The sequence below is a fragment of the Cheilinus undulatus genome, linkage group 1 (genome assembly GCF_018320785.1).
Source record: "Cheilinus undulatus linkage group 1, ASM1832078v1, whole genome shotgun sequence".
Taxonomy (NCBI): domain Eukaryota; kingdom Metazoa; phylum Chordata; class Actinopteri; order Labriformes; family Labridae; genus Cheilinus; species Cheilinus undulatus.
Window position 1 is genome coordinate 57,270,880 of NC_054865.1, and position 19,108 is coordinate 57,289,987.

Sequence of the window (19,108 nt, forward strand, 5' to 3'; positions counted from 1 at the left end):
GCAAGGTCCATAAAGACATGGATGAGAGAGTTTGGTGAGGATGAACTTGACTTGCTTGCACAGAGTCCTGACCTCAACCCCATAGAACACCTTTGGGATGAATTAGAGCGGAGACTGAGAGCCAGGCCTTCTCGTCCAACATCAGTGTGTGACCTCACTAATGCGCTTCTGGAAGAATGGTCAAAAATTCCCATAAACACACTCCTAAACCTTGTGGAAAGCCTTCCCAGAAGAGCTGAAGCTGTTATAGCTGCAGAGGGTGGACCAACGTCATATTAAACCCTATGGATTAAGAATGGGATGTCACTTAAATTCATATGTGAGTCAAGGCAGGTGAGCGAATACTTTTGGCAATATAGTGTATGTCCCATGGATATCTGAGACAGTCTATCTGATGTAGAATTCTTAAACTGTATTTTGTGCCCAAATGTTGAGATCTGAACCAGGACTGACTGGTTTCAGTGGGTTCATCTGGTCCTCTCTCATCAAAAGACAAAATTAGAGGATAACATCCAGAAAGATAGAAGGCTACCTCAAATCCCATATTCTGAAACGTTCAGCCAGTGGCCAAGCTGCTAATTTGTATGAAAAATAGATAAATAAAGACTACATAAAGCAGATGATCCCACCCCCAGTGATAATTACTGTTATTCTATTAATATTCAATACCATGGTTTATGGTCACATAATTACATTGAGAAAGTAGGGTTTATTTTCTGCCTAATTATACCTCAAACCCACACACTGCGTACTCAACATGAACACATTGGTGAAGTGTGTTGGCTGCCTCTCCCTCCTAGGCTCTGTTGGGCTGTCAGGAAGCCGTCATCAGGCTCCTAATTAGAGTTTCCTCATTTGGACTGAAGTTTCCATGTGTGTGTCTTTTGGCAACAACGCAGCAGTGCTGATGTTGAGAAAGTAGGCCATAATAAACAAACTATAATCTGAATAAACTCCTGAACCAGAGCATCACTCTGAAACTTGAAACTGAATTTCTCTCCCCTGAAATGAGTTTTAATTATTGACCAGCAGAAATCTTCTCCTGCTGCTTCAAAGACTGGCCTTTTCCTCCCGTTGGAGCTAACAGTGTCCTCCTCTCCATTATGCTCTTATCTCTCCCCACCGAGGTGGCAGGGAAATTAAATTACTTATCTCCAACTTCATTAGCGCTCTTATCTTTGCAGAGGCACATATCAAACAAAAATTTCTCTTAAACATCGTCCCCTATTCCCAGCCTTTTCTGTGCATAGCATATTCATGTGAGGCACAAGAGGACTGAGAGTATTAGATGTAGTCTAATACCGGAAAGATTTTCAGTCTTTCATTTGAGCACATCCTGCTCTCAGGTCATCTGGGATCAGCCCAGTCCATGATCTGTGGCTGCTTTGGGTTTACTTCGAAGGTTTCAGAGACTTTAAAGGGAGGGTTCAGTATTTTGAAGTGGGGTTGTGTGAGTTAAAGTCAGGGGTGTCAAACTCAAGGCCCTGGGGCCAAATGTGGCCCGTGTTACAGTTATAACTGGCCCGCAAGATCATAAGATATTTTTATTATAACTGGCCCACCAGTATGAGGTCTGCAGATTTCCTCCAGTATAAAAATGCAAACTTAACCTTGATGATTTATAATATCCTTGCTGAGTACAAAAATTAGAAAAAGAAAACATTAAAAATAAGTGGATAAAAAGTCAGGAGAAATTTGTGTTTTCTTAATATTTTCAATTTTGCATCTCACAGTTTCGACTAAAAGTTATGGTTTTGACTTTTTATGTCATATTTTAACCTTTTAGATCAGTGGTTTTCAAAGTGTGAGGTGGGCCTCCCCTGGGGGGCGCCACAGAGCTTCAGGGGAGGCGCGGAACCATAAACCGGAAAAAAGGTGATTTGCTTTGTGAACCTCTGCTGAGCATGGAGCAAAATGGATAGACTTATAGTTACTATAGGGACTATGCTATAGAGCAGTGTTACTCAACCAAAGAGCCAAATTTTTTGAAAAATACCTTTGCAACAGCCACAATCTAAGAGGTGAAAAGTGCCAAAAACAGCTTGAAGTAGCAATAAAAATAGGTTAGAGGTGGCAAAATGGTCAAAAAGCAGCAAAAAAGGGGCGAAAATGGGGAGAAAAAGTGGAAAAATGGTCAGAAAGTAGCAGAAATGGGTGAGAAGTGACAAAAAAAATGTGGAAAGTGACCTAAATGGGCAACAAGCAGTCAAGAGTGGCAAAAATGGGCAAAAAGAGGAAACAAGTGGTATGTAATGGCAAAAGGTAGCTTAAATGGATGAAAAGTGGCAAAAAATGGTAAAAAAAAAAATCTCAAAATCATTTAGGTTGACAGTCAATGGTTAAATGTCGACCCTGCTAGGCCCTCAGGTTAGACCCAGAAACAGAATCCAGCCCCTGCTGTGATTGTGATTGATAAGCCTTCCAGGGTAGGCTACTAAGAAGCATCCCCACAACATGATGCTGCCACCACCGTGCCCCACAGTGGGGATCATGTGTTTGTGGTGATGTGCAGTTTTTTGGTGTTTTTAAGGCCAGATTGTCTCGTCAGACCAAAGAACTTTCTCTCTCTTGACTATGGAGTCTCCCACAGTCCTTCTGGTGGACTGTAGTCAGATTGAATCTGAGTTTTCTTCAACAGTGTCTTTCTCTTTGCCACTCTCCCATAAAGCTCTGACTGGTGAAGAACCCGGCCAACAGTTGTTGTCTGCAGAGTCTCTCCATCTCAGCTGCTGAAGCTTGGAACTCCTTCAGAGTAGTCATAGGAGTCTTGGTGGCCTCTCTCACTAGTCTCCTTCTTGCACGCCCGCTCAGTTTGTGAGGACGGTCTGATCTAGGCAGATTTACACATGTGACATATTGCTTCCATTTCTTGGTGATGGATTTAAATTCTTCTTCTTTATCAATTAAAAGTATGTATAATGTTATTTAACCTTCTTCAGGTGATGCACTGATTAAAAAGGCCCCAGAGCTGATGTACTCTTATTATCTCTCAGAAAATGTCCCATCTCCAATCAGATTTCTTGGTTGAAACCAAGTGTTGTACAAACTTTGATAATCAGGCATCTTGTTTATGTGAAAACAGGCTGAAATCATTTGTGTTGTGGAGGAATGATGTCTTCAAATGTCTGCTTCTTTCCTCGGGGGAGTTTAGACATTTTTCTTCATACTTCCTCCTCCCTCACAAACAGAGCGGTGTTTTTTACACCCTGCATTGCCACTTTTTTTCCTTAATGATAAATAAACTTGGCTTGAACTTCCCTCTGCGTTACGTAACATCTCCCAGAGCAGCTGAAGTTTTTCAAGGACAAACCAAACCTGGATTGTTCAGCGCTCTATAAACACTTAGAGGCAGCAAACAAAAAATGTCTCAGAGGGAAATTACACCGCTGCTCATTCCTGACCTTGAATGATTTATAAACTTTTTATTAATAATTCTGAGCAGCATAAAAGTTTTAATTGGTTTCACTTAATTTAGACAGAGTATCAGCCGTCACTAGAGAGATCAGACGCATTGATTTGGCGTGATATAAATGCTCTGCCGCCTCTGTTTAGGCAGCTAGGACTACGAGGTCAGATCCTGCATGAATTATCAATAATTCAAATTTTCAGCATGTTTTTACTACACAGCAGGAGCTGTAGTACATAAAACTGAACCACAGCAAAGTGGAAAAGAGCACTAGCTGGAATAATAAAGTGTTTATTTGAGCTGCTCTGTGGAAAGAGATACAAGCAGTCACAGCAGAAATAAGACCTTAAAAACAGTAAAAATCCTTTGACTTTTAGGCATGGCTGCAGGCTTAGGCTATGCTTACAATTAGAAAACAATTCAGAGAGTTTCAGACAGGGTCCAAAACTAACTTTTTCACTCACCAGCCAGGCAGATATTTTACCAGCCAACCAAATAAAAATTGCTTTCAAGTGTTGAAATTTGCTATCAGTTTTATTTAACACATCATTTGGGTCTTGTATGTGATTTTCAATCAGTATTCTAATAGTATGCACTAATACTAGCAATAATGTATGCTAAAATATGAACAGCTGTTTCAAAAGTTGAGTGTAATATTTGGGTTAATAAATTCTGTAGTAAACTTACTACGGGGCAAAAAGAATCTTTCAGTAAGGAATTTTACCTGAATCACTGACTTCAGTCTCCTTTGGACAGTTAAGACGTAAGATTTCAGCTCGACCAGACAGTCTTCGTGCCGACAGCAAACGTTACACTACGCTTCCCTTTCACCTGGGCATGGCAGACGATGCAGAACATTAATTTTCCTTCAGCAGAATATTCCAGCCCTGATCCATTAGCCCGCCATCTCTCCAAGAAATGCCTGCTAGCTGCCGGTGGATGAGACTGGGGGTGGCGGCGGGAGCAGCAGCAGCAGCGACATTAACCTCCGTCTTTTGGTCGCCAGTTGTTAAAAATCTCAGCCTCGGCAGGTTCTTTTGGTTTGGTTTTTTTTTTTTTTTTTTTTGCGGGAGGCTCCGCAATACCTGGCCAGCATCACCACATGATACTTTTATCCTATTTCTTCTTATTCTTCTTTTTTCTTACTACTTCTTCTTCTACGATCAAGGAGGTTAGGGTACTGTAACAACCAGCTAGCCACCTCGGCGTGCCGTGAATGACATCATGACTGACGCATGTGACCAAAGATCCTCTCAGCCTGATATACACATTACTCTGAAACCAGCTGATACCAGTATCATTCTCCAGTTTCCTGAGAGGCGCTATATAAATTCAAGATATTATTATTATTATTATTATTATTATTAATTACATGTCTATAGTCGCCATGTTTCGCGTTATTCCTCGGTAGGTGCACACGCCTGTATACGTCCTGTATTTTGTTGCTCTGATTGGCCCGTAGAGATGTGACAGACAGAACATTCATCCAATCACCCTCCGAGTTTTTTTCAAAGCCTCTGCCTTTTCTCAAACGTTTCCTATTGAAGCTTTTCCGGATGGACACATCCATCTGGTGTGTCAGGTTAAGAATGCATTATCAGGCATTAATGTTGCATTTTAGGCATTTTGATACCAAGAGACTGCACAGTATGCATTAACAGCACTTGGGGTTAAAAACTATTTTACATGTGGTTAAAATCCCAGTTTCCTAAAATCCAGCTGAGTCCCAGCAGAGCATGTGTGATAATCAGAGCTTCACAGGTAACTGCATTTAGCTTCCACTGTTGTTTTCTCCCTCAAAAGAGCAGTCACTTTCACATCTCCACAGAGGAAAGTTGGGTGAGACGGTTTCTATGGAAACTGTCCGAAATGCATTATGCTAATGTGGTTGCTGTTCAGAGGGAAACGAAAACTTCAAAATAATTTTCTCTGAAATGGGTGCATATGGCAGATCAATTTAATTCAACAAAAACATTCACATCTGAAAGAAAATCAAAAAGGATGAACAGGGGAGCACGGCCAGTTTGTTCTACATGGATTCGTATTTCTGCTGCTTTTCTGCAGATGTTAAGACCGGCTCATCCCGACTCTGATGTCATGACTTTACTCTCAGCGGAGGACTTTCTGAAGCTGCTCATATCAGTCCCTCATTATAATCATGAAGCTGCAGACTTCTGATTGAGCCTAGTCATTATTTTTGCTTTTTTATGGCTGAAAAAAAGTTTTTTTTTTTTTTAATTGAAAAAAAAAAGTCATTAAAATCTTTGAGGGAGTGGGTACAATAGAGGCTGATGAATTTTCAGAGGTTTTTGTGACCACAGTTAAGAATAAAACTATCCATTTTGATAATTATTGGTCCTGTGTTAACCAAAAAAGGACTGTAAACCCACTGAAAAGTGGCAAAAATTGGTTAAAGTGGCGATAAAAATAAATAGACATTGGCAACAATTGTCAATAACGTTGCAAAATGGGTGAAAAGGGGGTAAAATAGGCATAAAGTGAGCAAAAATGAATAGAAATAAGTTAAAGGGGGCAAAAATGGTCAAAAAAAGGGACAAAGATGTGAGGGGGATCACACAGGACATTCACTGAGGGTGAATCAATCAGTGCTGTGCCAGGTGTGTGTGGTTGAATCAATCAGTGCTGTACCAGGTGTGTGTGGTTGAATCAATCAGTGCTCTGCCAGGTGTGTGTGGTTGAATCAATCAGTGCTGTGCCAGGTGTGTGTGGTTGAATCAATCAGTGCTGTGCCAGGTGTGTGTGGTTGAATCAATCAGTGCTGTACCAGGTGTGTGTGGTTGAATCAATCAGTGCCGTGCCAGGTGTGTGTGGTTGAATCAATCAGTGCCGTACCAGGTGTGTGTGGTTGAATCAATCAGTGCCGTACCAGGTGTGTGTGGTTGAATCAATCAGCGCCGTACCAGGTGTGTGTGGTTGAATCAATCAGTGCTGTGCCAGGTGTGTGTGGTTGAATCAATCAGTGCTGTACCAGGTGTGTGTGGTTGAATCAATCAGTGCTGTGCCAGGTGTGTGTGGTTGAATCAATCAGTGCTGTGCCAGGTGTGTGTGGCTGATCAGCACTGAGTGAGACCAGGTGTGGAAAGCTTATATATGCTCTTAGGTTGCGCTCTCAGTGCAGACTCATTATCTCACCTGCAGAGGTATTGAGAGCATCTCCTTTGGCTTCTCCTTTTGTTTTTCTAAGCAAAGTTTCTCAGACACTGCTGACTCCTGTCACAGAGCTTTCGTTCATTGAAATTACTAGTAACCCCAGAGCTTTAGTTTGTTGATGCTGGAGACATAACCAGCTTTTCTTTGTCTCTCTCTTGAACCCCAGACTGGGAATCGTTGAGTTTCTTCTGAAGACATTTATCTCACTCTCCTTGGAAGTCTGTTTCTTTTCAGCTGCACGGCAGCAGTGGTTCAGTTTCCCTTTTCAACTGTTAATTAGAACAGGAGTTTATTGGTTTGGCTTGTTATCATTTTGCTTTGGTGTTCTCCCTTTTCCTATATATTGCTTGCAATTTAGTGGTTATCCTTCTAGGATAACTTTGTGAAACCCTGTCTGCATTTGTGTCCCACTGCCCCTCCCTTGTGACAAAAGAATGGGTGAAAAGTGGCAAAATGGGTTAAAATGGGGATAATAATAAATTGACATTGGCAACAATGATCAACAAAGTTGCAAAATAGGTGAAAAGGGGGTAAAATAGGCATAAAATAAGTAAAAATGAATAAATATAAGTTAAAGGGGCAAAAATGGTCAAAAAAGTGAAAAAGAATGGGTGAGAAGTGACAGAAAATTTGTGAAAAGTGACTAAAATGGATGAAAGCAGCATAAAGTGGCAAAAAGAGGGGAGAAGTGTCATTTAATGGCAAAAGGGAATATTAACTCTTTAGGCGCCGGAGTTTTTTCAAGAAAATATTAAATTTTGATATCACGATTTCAAAAGGCTGTGGCTTGAAAGTGGTTAGACATAAAGGCATACTGTAAATGAGAAAACTCTTCAGTATGACCCAAACTCTGTAATGGGAGTAAATTCACTCATCTAATTTGCATATTCTGACATCACCAGCAGGTCTCCACTGCCATTAGCTGTGCGTTTTCTCCCACGGCTTCTAACATGGCTGCCCCTACCGCCGCAGTGTTTTTCATTCCCAACCTCCGTCACTATTTGTGGTGTTTTGACCACCCCAATACCCCCCCCCCCCCAGCCACGGTGAGGAAAAGCATCGGCCTCGGTATGTGCTGCTTGTGGACTATCATGGTGTATGGACGCTCTGTTAGTCTCACCTATGGTTTCACCGGACGACTGAACGTCATGTCAGAGGGTGAATATTCCTCTATTCCTCCCAGCATTGTGAGTATCCTCACTACATTTCACTCTCTCTTTCTCTGTTACGCTCCGACGACAACCACCGCTTCCTCGTCTCCTTGACTCGGGGTGGATCTTTCAAAACTCTCTCTCCAAAACTGCAGGGATTTCGGATGCATGTTTCAAAAGTTATATGGCCATCAATATTTAGGTCCCAGAGGCTTTGCCTATCAGGAGGATTAATAACTTTCTAACAAAGCTGCAACAGAAGCTATCATTTATCTTCATAAAATTAATCCAGATTTTCCACTCATTTGGTGTTTCAGTGCATAAAATCTGCATCCCATTTCAGGAGCTTAAACATCCTCTTTTCATCATTTTGGCCACAGAGCACTGATCATCAACTGGTGGCCCGGGGGCCACATCAGGCCCCCCATAGCTTTCTGAAAGCCCCTGAAAGATCACTAAATTCAGAAAAGAAGATTTTAAGAGTATCCTTTTGCTTTAAATGTCTGCAGCTGTTTAATCCATCCCAGGAACAATTAACATTGAAATAGTTTTTGAATGACTAACCATTTGATCTGTTTTTACAGAAATTTACTGTCAAAATTAGTCAATATTTTAAAAATGGTTACGGTTGGCAGAAGTGCTGCAGAAAAAAGTTGTGAAAAGAGGTTCAAATGTGTCAAAAATGGTAAAGGAGGAAAAAAGGGGCAAAGGATATCAAACATTGGTTAAAATGACAAAAATAGTGCAAGAAAGTAAAGAAAAGGGGTTAAAAGTGGCAAAATTGATAATAGAGTGGCATAAAGGGGATAAAACATGCAGAAAAGGTGGTTTAAAGGGGGTTAAAATCTTTCAAAAATTGGGTTAATGAGGCAAAAAGGGGTAAAAAGTATCAGCAATGGGTTAAAAGTGGGAACAAATGGTTTCAAAGTTGCAAAAATTGTTGAAAAAAGTAACAAAAGGGGTTAAAAGTGTCCAAATGGGTTAATATTGCTGCTAAAAGACTATTAGGGAGGGCCGATTCTAGGTGATTTTCAGGGCTCCGGCCAATCCTGTTGTCAGGCCTGTCTCTTTGTGGCCTGCTGCATTCTAGATAATAGAGATAGATCTCACTGGTAATGACTAAAAATGTCCTGTAGTTTAAAGGAAAATACAAATACTACTGCAATAATATTTCAATCAGACCAAAATGTTCATTTAATTTTTGTGTACTTGAAAGTCCGGCCGCCAGAGTTTCTGTTGAGACTAAATCTGGCCCTGGTGCAGATGTATTTGATGACCCCTGCCATAGAGGATGATTTTTTTTTTGTACCTCTCAAACTGGAAGATAACTATCTTGTCTTTTTTTTATCTTTTGCTGGCCCTGATTGGTCACTGTTGGCTGCCAAGAAACAATACAAGAAGAGATTGGGAGACAAATGGCAACACTTCTATGTCAAAAAACGCAATAAATAATCCTATCATGGTTTTAATGAGGATTTGAAGGATCTAAATTCTGAATAATCACTGCTCTTTACCCATGGGTTAAAAATGTTCTGGAAGGGATGCAACCACCAGAATCTGCCTGTTGAATGGGAAAAGAAGAGCTTCCAGTCAGGATTTACTCCACAGAGAGCCATCTCATTTAAAAGAATGGCTCTAACTTGCATTTGAATGATCTTTGTTCAGTATTAACCATTCTACAAAGCGGTCTAGCACCTGTTGGTGCTCTGGTACTGATGAGGCTCAAGATGAGTCTGTGTTTCTGTTTTTTCTTTACTGCAGTGCAATCCAGCTGAATCAGACTGATGTCCCATGGTGTGTTATTTCTCTGTCATTATTTTAAGTTTTGGTAAGAAAGCTGGACTCACGACTGCCGGGTTGTAAACAAAAAACTGCTGTCGCTGCACGCCTCCTCTGCTCCTTCCTTCGCTGTGGGACCGAGATTTACTCCTCTCTCCCGTCTGGATGTCTGTATTTTTTTTCTTTATTTCAAAATGAAACTGCATCTTCTACCACAAGCAGCCCTTTTCTGCTGCTCTCCCTATAAACTGAAAGCTCGAGGTACAAATTTGTCCTGCAGTCAAGAAACTGGGAGAGTGAAGCCCTGCAGGACTTTGAGACGTGAAGTGGAAGAGAGCGGCAGACATGCTGTGAGAACAAGATCAGAATAAGAATGGACACAGATGCTCCTCTTGTTCAAAATGAAATGTCTTTGTAGGTGAGCCTGATGAGATCAGGATGTTTATGTTAACAGGTCCATGTGCTACAGTAATGTGTTCAAAGAGCATGCTTTCAACTTGCAATTAATGTCAATAAAACATGAAATTACCCAAAATTCTGCACTTTGGACTTCTGATTGTTGCTTAGGTGTATTTAACATCCTTTTACCATCAAGCTGATCCTGGTTTTACATGAATTTTAATTTTCTATACTAATTTTATGCCACTGAGTACCTTCAGGAGTTCAGTAAAGGGTTGCTTGGAGTCTCTGGAGACTTCCAGAAAGTGTCCTCTGACCTCTGAAGGATTCTGGAGCTCCATGGGATCCCACATTAACCACCCAGCTATGACTGCCCTTTATTCTGTTACAGAAGCTGCTGTGAAGTGTGGTGGCTCCACATTTGACTTCTTCCCAGTTGTTCCTGAGGTAAGGCTGGGGTGCATCTTAGCCCCCACGCTCTTCAGTACCTGTATGGACTGGATGAAACTGGTGCTTTAGCAGCATCCATGCTAATCTCTTCTGCCATAATTGCACCGGTCTCTTGTTGCTGCTTGCCTTACGTCACAACTCCGCCGCACCGAAAATACTGACCCTTGACGCTGATTGGTCCTGTCACTTTCTAACCGGGCCCAAACTGTCCAGACGGGAGCTTTGCAGATGGATTCGCCAATGAGAAATACAGAAACGGGCGTATCCATCTGCTTTGGAAGGTTAGCTGAACATCTCCTGGGCCAAAACAAAGATCCAGACATTTGGGGATGCCTCGGATGAACCAGCGAATCTGTGTCTGTGAATGGGGAGAGCGTGGAAGTTGTAGAGCCATTCACCAGGTTTATCCATTGATCCACTGACTGCAAGGCTGAGATTAACCGTAGACTCACTCATGCATGGGGTGATGGGTTTGCTGAGCAAGACAGTGTGAGAGTCTTTTGGTCCTTCCGGTCTTACTTTACGCTTGTGAGAACTGGACGTTGACTGATTGTCAACTGGACTCCTTCATGACAACTTCTCTTTGGCTCATGTTTGGTTATCGTTGGCAAGAACATTTGTCTAATGCTGACGTACTCAGGAGGGTGAAGATGGGAAGAGTCATCTGCCTGATACGGGAACTGTAGCTGCGCCTGATCCAGCTCACCAGGACCTGGTGGGCTGGTCCAGACGCCGGGGAAAACCAAGTATGTTGTGGAGGGGTTCAGCTGTGAGGGAACAAGGAGAGATGGGGCATGGGCCTGGAGGATGGCCATCAGGAGGCCAGAGCTGAACTATCACGTGCTCCCATATTTAAGCTGACCTGTATTTTATGTCATTTATAGTTCTTTAACATGATTTTGTCTTAAAATGTTTCTTTTTTTAATACTCCCTTTGTATATAAGTGTATAACCTACCTGTTTAAGTCTCTATTTTTAGTTTACATGCTGTCCTTGTAAAGCTTGTAACTTTGATTTTGGAGAGTGCAATAAATAGAAGTTAATATCATTATTATTGTTGATGCAGATTCTTTAAACAAGCATTTATCAGTTAACATCTTGCAATGCTTTTCTTCTAAGTATAAAGAAGAACCCTTGGCCATTTCCTCAGTTCCTCATGAGGTGTGATGGTTTGCCTCCCTCCCTTTATTTTTCAAAGTCTCTAAACCTGAGCCTCCGCGACTGACCTCAGGCTTGTTGTTGCTTGAGATTATTTCACTTTAGATTTTTATTTATGTAAGATATACTGCAGCTCAAACACTTTTAAGTCTTCTATTCCAACGTGATCTCTGGTTGTGAACCGCCTGCTGCTGCGTGGGCTACGATGCATGTTTGCATATCAATGTAAGACACACTAACACAAACCTGTACACAGAGCACAAACATGCAAAGCTGTGGCCTCCAACTACTGTAGTTTTCCCTTGGTGTGATCATATTTACATCATGTTTTCATCCATTGTTCATAATTCATTGCTGTGAACCCTGAGCACATCCACGCTGACATTGAATTCTGGATATTATATGTGTGAGCATGTTTGCTCTTATATGCTGGTTCATGTTTTATTTAGTATGTATGAACGTATAGCCAAACAGCACAGCTAAGATGTGAGAGTGGTTGCTTTGTTTCGATTAGTGACTGAAGAATCAACGTCACATGCTGTTTTAATGGTTCATATATTATGGATCTAATGAGACATGAAGACAGAGTGACTGAAATCAAGACACCCCTCCCACTTTCCTAAAGGGACAGGGTTAAGGGACCTTTTGTTGACCTGGGGGGGGGCAGTGGAACCTATTTTGGCTGGTGTAGTTTGAAGATGTCACTAGTGTAACACACGTGTCTACGACCTCATTTTGTCCTGTCGCTCTGATTGGCCCGTCATGAATGTCATCCACAGAACGTTTGTCCAATCACCTTCTGAGAATCTTTTGAATATTCCTGCCCTTCCCAAACACTGTGTGGTATTTTCCTCATATAAAAGTGAAGTTCATCTTCTATGAAACAGTCTGTCAGGTTGACATAAGTGTGCCATGTGAGACATTGTCTGAACTTTGCATGCAGTTAGAAAAAAGCTGTGATATGGAGGCTTATTTTTCAGACTCAACCACCCCACAATGCACTGCGGCTTTTCTGGTTTTTGCTGATTATGTCTTGATATCTTGAAAATAAATGATCATCTGGATCCATGAGGTATTTTTGGCTGGTAATTCGACTCATTAAGATTTGAGTTTTTGCAGCATACTAAACTCAACTATGCATAATTACAAAATAAAGACCAAAACATGCTTTGAATGTGTCTTTTGTCATAAAATGCACCATTAACCCTTTAACTACTGAGTCTAAAAATGGTGATTTGGACATATTTTCTTATTATGGCTGTAAAATAGTCAGGAAATGCCCTAAGTCTGAGAGCTTTGGTCCTTTTTCCCAGGAGTATTTTAACTTGACTTTTTAACATCTGGTTAATGATTATTGCACATTATATGGAATTGTCAGCAGTTTAAAAGAAGAAAAACACAAAAACTGATTTGTTTTTCATGGCTTTTATGAGAAGAAATGTTGTTATTGCTCATGAAGTTTTGATTTGACATTAGAAATGTGAACCTATACATGTTTAGAACAATCAGCAGTCATTTTTGGAGTCTAGGACTCTGGGTGTGCAAAACACAGTGCAAAAGATAACTATATACATAGGAGACAATTAGTGCAAATAAAGGTGGAAAAATGCATTCTCAGCATTCTCAGTAACATGTTGTTATTGCACATGACAGACACGCACAAATGCCACTATCTAACGCTATTTTTAGAAAACAAAACACCACTCTGGCTCGCTCTCCTTTTACTCTCTTTCTTCACTCTCCTTTCTCACTCGTCTTCTGCCAAAGCTGCCGTTTTCTCTGTGCTGTTCCACATTACTGTAATATATATACCACACATCACATATTGACAGAAAGCACAGATTCTCAGCTCTCTGTCAGAGTTGGAATGTTTTAGATTGAGCAAACTTTCGAGGAGTTACAGTGTTGAAAATCTGTGTAGCGGTCTTGCAATACTTCTGGTGTTTTGCTATGAATGCTCACATCATATGGTTGTGAGTACTGTAATGAACCATATATGTGCACATTACCCACAATTCTCAGCTTTCCAACACTGTTAGAATTTTTCTGATTGGACAAACTTTGACAGAGTTACGGTAATAGTACTCCCGACAGATAAAACACAGCGCCGGCGCTGGCTCAGTAGGTAAAGGGTTAATTGCTTTCAAGGATTATTGTTGTTTTAATAGATAAGAGTATTTTCTGTAATGTGTTTGCTTCGCCCTAATGCATCCACTCTGCATAAATCAGCATTTCAAACAGTGAGTTTCCATGAGTCTACCATGTCTTACCTTCATTTGTTCCATCTCCATCCACGTTCCCTGGTGCTGAGCTGTAGGGTATGCTCTGGTCTGTTCTGCATAATGATCTAGTCTGGATGACCCTGCACCAAATGATTCTAGTTTTTCTGCAGGTTCTGAAAGACTGCAGTTTTGTGGGTCGATTAGGTATGCAATCCAACTTTTCGTGACCTTCATATTTGTAAGGCTAAAGCTGCAGGCATGGCTGTAGCACAGAGGAAGAAGCCTGCTACTCGGTGATAAAACTCCCTGTTATTTTCACTATAATGGCAAAGCTCAGCTTCAGGTTTTTAGAGGCCCTTTTTTTCCTCCTCTCTTACTGACCTTGCACTTTAAATTTGTGAGATCGTCAGTTCATATTTAGGGCAGCACAGTTATTAAGTGCCTCCATTCTGATGAGTTAAATTATGCTAAAATTGCATTTCTGCTGGCAACTTGATGGATGATTGAAATCGCCTCAACCACTCTGCATTTTCTGGGAGCTGGAATGCATTCTCGGATAATAAGATTTATTTAAATCGATTTCTTGTTTATTTCTCTTGAGATTTACTGTTTTGTTTGTCTAATAAATCCACTCCTACAACCTTGTACGTGCTCAAACAGGAGAGGATTATCACTGCAAAGTGGGACTGCCTGAGATTATAGGAGACAAGAGGATGGTCATAAGATCTGCACAGGAATTATTTCAATGTTTAGGGTGGAAAACAGACTCAAACAGGCTTGGTTTGTTTACATCAAATCCTGCATTGACACAGTTTAAAAGAAGTGCTGCCTATTCACCGTGTCTGTTTCACTTATGTGGAATAAATCTGCTGAATTGGATTGAATGTTGAAGTAAGTTCAGTTTCAAGGATGAGGAAGGAGCAGAGAATTCACACGGTTACCTTTTTCTATTAATATTTTGTGCTTTTAAAGACTCAAAGTCATTCAGAAAGCTTCGAATAAAAATATGGAAACACCAAACACATGCAGGTAGTTTCATGGTGAAGTGTAAGAAAGGAGTAGAAGAAGAAAAGACTTAAATTATGTCAAGGCCAACAGAAATCCAGCACTTTAATTATGATGAGTGTAAAGCGCTGAGAACAGCTGAAGAGGAACGGTGAAAATGACACAACAGTTTGGTAGAAAAACCCATTACCAGGCACTTAAACTGCACTCATGTCACACTGGATTAACTCCAGATAAAATCCCGCTGACAGGGAAACGGTGGAATTACAGGTAGTGTTTAATGACTATAACATATTCTCTGGTTAATTTTAAACAAAAGCACAAGACATTAAAACAAGGCCAAGAGTTCAAGATACTTCTTTGATTCAAGGTCTGTGTAACGGGGGAGTTTCACAGGAATAACTAACCTCTGCCATTAGCTCTATCTCCCAGCAGTAAAGAATCCTTTAAAAAATCTTCAGAATGACCCAAACTTTGTGATGGGAGTAAATTTAGTCAAGTAATTTGTATATTGTCATCACCATGTTGCCTCCACAGCCATTGACTATGCATTTTCTCCCATGGCTTTTACCACATCTCTGGGAGTCAATTTATTCATCTAATTTGCATATTCTGACATCACCAGGCAGCCAGACTCTAACCCTCTGACTTCTACTTTTCAGGAACCTTTTCTCTGAGTTGCTTGGCATTCTTTTGTCTTCATGGTGTAATGGTAGCCATGAATACTGATTAACCTGGACCTTCCAGTCACAGGCGGTGGCGGCTGGGGCATTTTTCTTTCCAATTTGATATGCTGTGTATGTTACACCGTGAGTTAAGTTATATTAGTATGCTTTAGTTTACATCTGCATTTGTTTGGTTGATAAACATTAAAATAAGATGGCTAAAATAAGGTTCATCAGAGGCCACAGTAACACTTATCACAGTCAACTTAAATTTTTAACTTATCACACTTTATCACGAATCAACTCAATAAATGACAATATCATGTTAAAGTGCTGATTGCATCCTAGCGCCCCCTATTGACCAGCCGCCACTGAACACTGATCTTCATACTGCAGGGGTCATCAAGTCTATTTGCACCAGGGCCGGATTTAGTGTTGACAAAAACTCTGGGGGCCGGACTTTCAAATACACAAAAGTTAAATAAACATTTTGGTCTGGTTAACATATTATGCCAGTATTTATGCCACATATGTATCCCCTTTGTGCCACTTTTTACCACTTTTCTTCTATTGTTGCCACTTTTAACCCATTTTTGATCCTTTTTGCTTCCTTAACCCAGTTTTTGCCATCCTAACCCAATTTAACCACTTCTCCTGCATGTTTTATCCTCACTGTGCCAAACTTTTATCCATTTTTGCCACTTTTCTGCTATTTTTTGCCACTTTTCAACCTGTTTTCATTACATTTTTGCAATATTTGTTGTCATTAGTAACCAATTTTTGGATACTTTTTGCCCCCTTTATCCTCTTTTACAAATTTTTGCCACATTTTAACCTCTTTTCACCACTTTATCTGGTCATTTTTGCCACACTTCTGCCAACTGTAACTCTTTTTTAAATATCCAGTAATTATTTCAGTAAATTTCTATAAAACAGATCAAATGTTAAGTCCTTCTCAAACTGTTTCAATGGTAATTGTTTGTGGGATGGATTAAACATCTGCAGACATTTAAAGCCAAAGGATACTCTTAAAACCACAGCATCTTCTTTTCCTGCTTTTCTGAATTTAATGATCTTTGGGGGCCTGATCGGAGGCTTTGGGGGGCCTGATATGGCCCCCGGGCCGCCAGTTGATGATCAGTGTCGTAGTGCAATCAGTGAGACACATTCATTGCACTCAGGTGATCCCTTTTTCGCTCATTGTGAGACTATCTAGCACCAGTTGGTTGGACCTCTGTTGAATTAGGTCAGTCACTTTAAGGGGTGAATATTGAAGCAGTCGCTTATTTTTGCACTAATATTAAAAATAACTGAAAATGCTTTTTAAAGCATCAAACTTCCACAATAGCCAAATTTCCCACTAACATATAAAGGTGAAAGATCAAGCAGCTCTTGGGATGAAAACAAGACCTCAGACATCCGCCTAAACTAGAGGATTATTGTTCTGGATAGAATTCAAATCACAAGGTGATCAGCCAGTTTGCCAAAAGACACGGCAGGTAGTTCTGGTTCAGTTATTACTGAAGGAGAAATGACCTCCACATCCATTCCAGAAAGGATTAATTGTCTAACCATTGACAGAAGGTAATGTTAAAATCACTCTTTCTCTGCCTTCATCCCGCCAAGCAGCGAGAGCCAATCCTTCCCTTGTCGCAGCTACACTCCACTATTGCTGACAGACAGAGTAGTGACTAAACGGCGTGCATTTCCATACAGATTGCATTTGTTTCTGCTCAGCTGTCACAGAGTGAGCAGCTCTGTTATGTGGAGGATAACAGGATGGAGCTCATTTCCAGCTACCTGAGCACAGTCTTGTGCAATCTTACATCTTGGATGATTCATTCGACCACCTGAAGAGCCCTTCTGCTGTGTGTACATAAGGAACTGACATCATATGTAAGAGCTCAGCTGACCTCTGTTACGTGTGTCTGCCTATAGAAACTGACTGTTCCCCTGTTTCAGCATTGTAAACAAGCTTTTTTCCTTTAACGGTGTCTGGCCTACCATTGGGATTAATGCATTTTATTATGATCTAGTCAGTGCTTAATTTGTAAATCTTCAGGTCCTGGAACACAGAGGGGGAAACAAGAATGTCACAGAGAAGAAGATCATGTAACTGCAAACAACCTATCAATCTAAATCAGTGGTTTTCAAAGCGTGAGGTGGGCCTCCCCTGGGGGACGCCACAGAGCTTCAGGGGAGGTGCGGAACCATAAACCAGAAAAAAGTCGGTTTGCTTTGTGAACCTCTGCTGTGCATGGAGCAAAATGGATAAACTTATAGTTACTATAGGGACTATGCTATAGAGCAGTGTTACTCAACCAAAGAGCCAAATTGTTGAAAAATACCTTCGCAAGCACCACAATCTAAGAGGTGAAAAGTGGCAAAAACAGCTTGAAGTAGCAATAAAAATAGGTTAAAGATGGCAAAATGGTCAAAAAGCAGCAAAAAATGGGTGAAAAGGGGCAGAAATGGGGAGAAAAAGTTGACAAATGGCGAGAAAGTAGCTGAAATGGGTGAGAAGTGACACAGAAGAGGCAAAAATTGGGAAAAAATGAAACAAGTGGTGTTTAATGGCAATGGGTAGCTTTAATGGGTGAAAAGTGGCAAAAAATGCAAAAAAAAAGGGGCAAAAATGGGATAAAAGTGGCAAAAATTGGAAAAAAGTGTCAAAAAGACATAGCAAAAATGAGCAAAAAATTGGAAAAAAGGGATATTTAATGATGAAAGGTAGCTAAATGGGTAAAAATTGGATAAAGTGGAAAAAATGGGGGAAAAGAGGCAAAAAGTTGTAAAATGGCCAAAAAATATGAAAAAGGGGTATTTAATGGCATTATAACTGAATAAGAGGGAAAGACAGATGTTTAAGGACATTTGCAAACAAAAATATCCAAAATATATTCATGTTAAAAATGTTTAAAGATTAGACATAAATGTTTGAAATGTCGTTGTTTAATTTTTTGAATCCTTTCTGTAGGTGGGGGTCCACTGAATGAATAATTTCTTCTTAGGGGAGGCTCACTCTTCCACACTTTGAAAACCACTGATCTAAATGATTAAAAATAGAATCAGCTGCAGAGAAGCACAAACAGTCGCCCATCGACTGAGAGTGTCTCTCTCCCTCACTCTCTCTGAGCGGCAGCTGTCAGTCAAATCTGCTGCGTTTCAGAACCAAGGACAGCGCAAAATCACCACCAGCTCATTCAGCATAAACATGACTGAACCTTCACAACACAAAAACCTGCTTATTCAGTTGAAATAATTGTTTATGAAATTGTACCTGTCACGTCTTTCAGTATTCAAGAGATTATTGTTGTATAATCAGAGCTTGTCTGCTAAAACAAAACTTTTCTATCAGCTGACTGCTCGAGTAAACTTCAAGTCTATGGTCCGATCATGGATGGTTATTAACTGTCAATCCTGAACAGAAAAATGAGTTTTAGTGACTTCTCGGAGAAGCCCAGTGAGCCGGCTCAAATTTGGGTGAATTTAGTTTGAAATTCCTCATTCCTTTTCAAAATGGTAAAACGTTGAGAGCAGACTGAAAATGAAAGAGTCCGCATTAAAGCACTTCATGATGCTGGATGGTCTCTGAGACAGATATGACAGCTGGTCTAATACAGCACTTTGGAGACTTTGTGTTGGTAAAATGTGCTATACAAATAAAGCTGGATTGGATTGGTTGCGCCATAACCCGACCTGC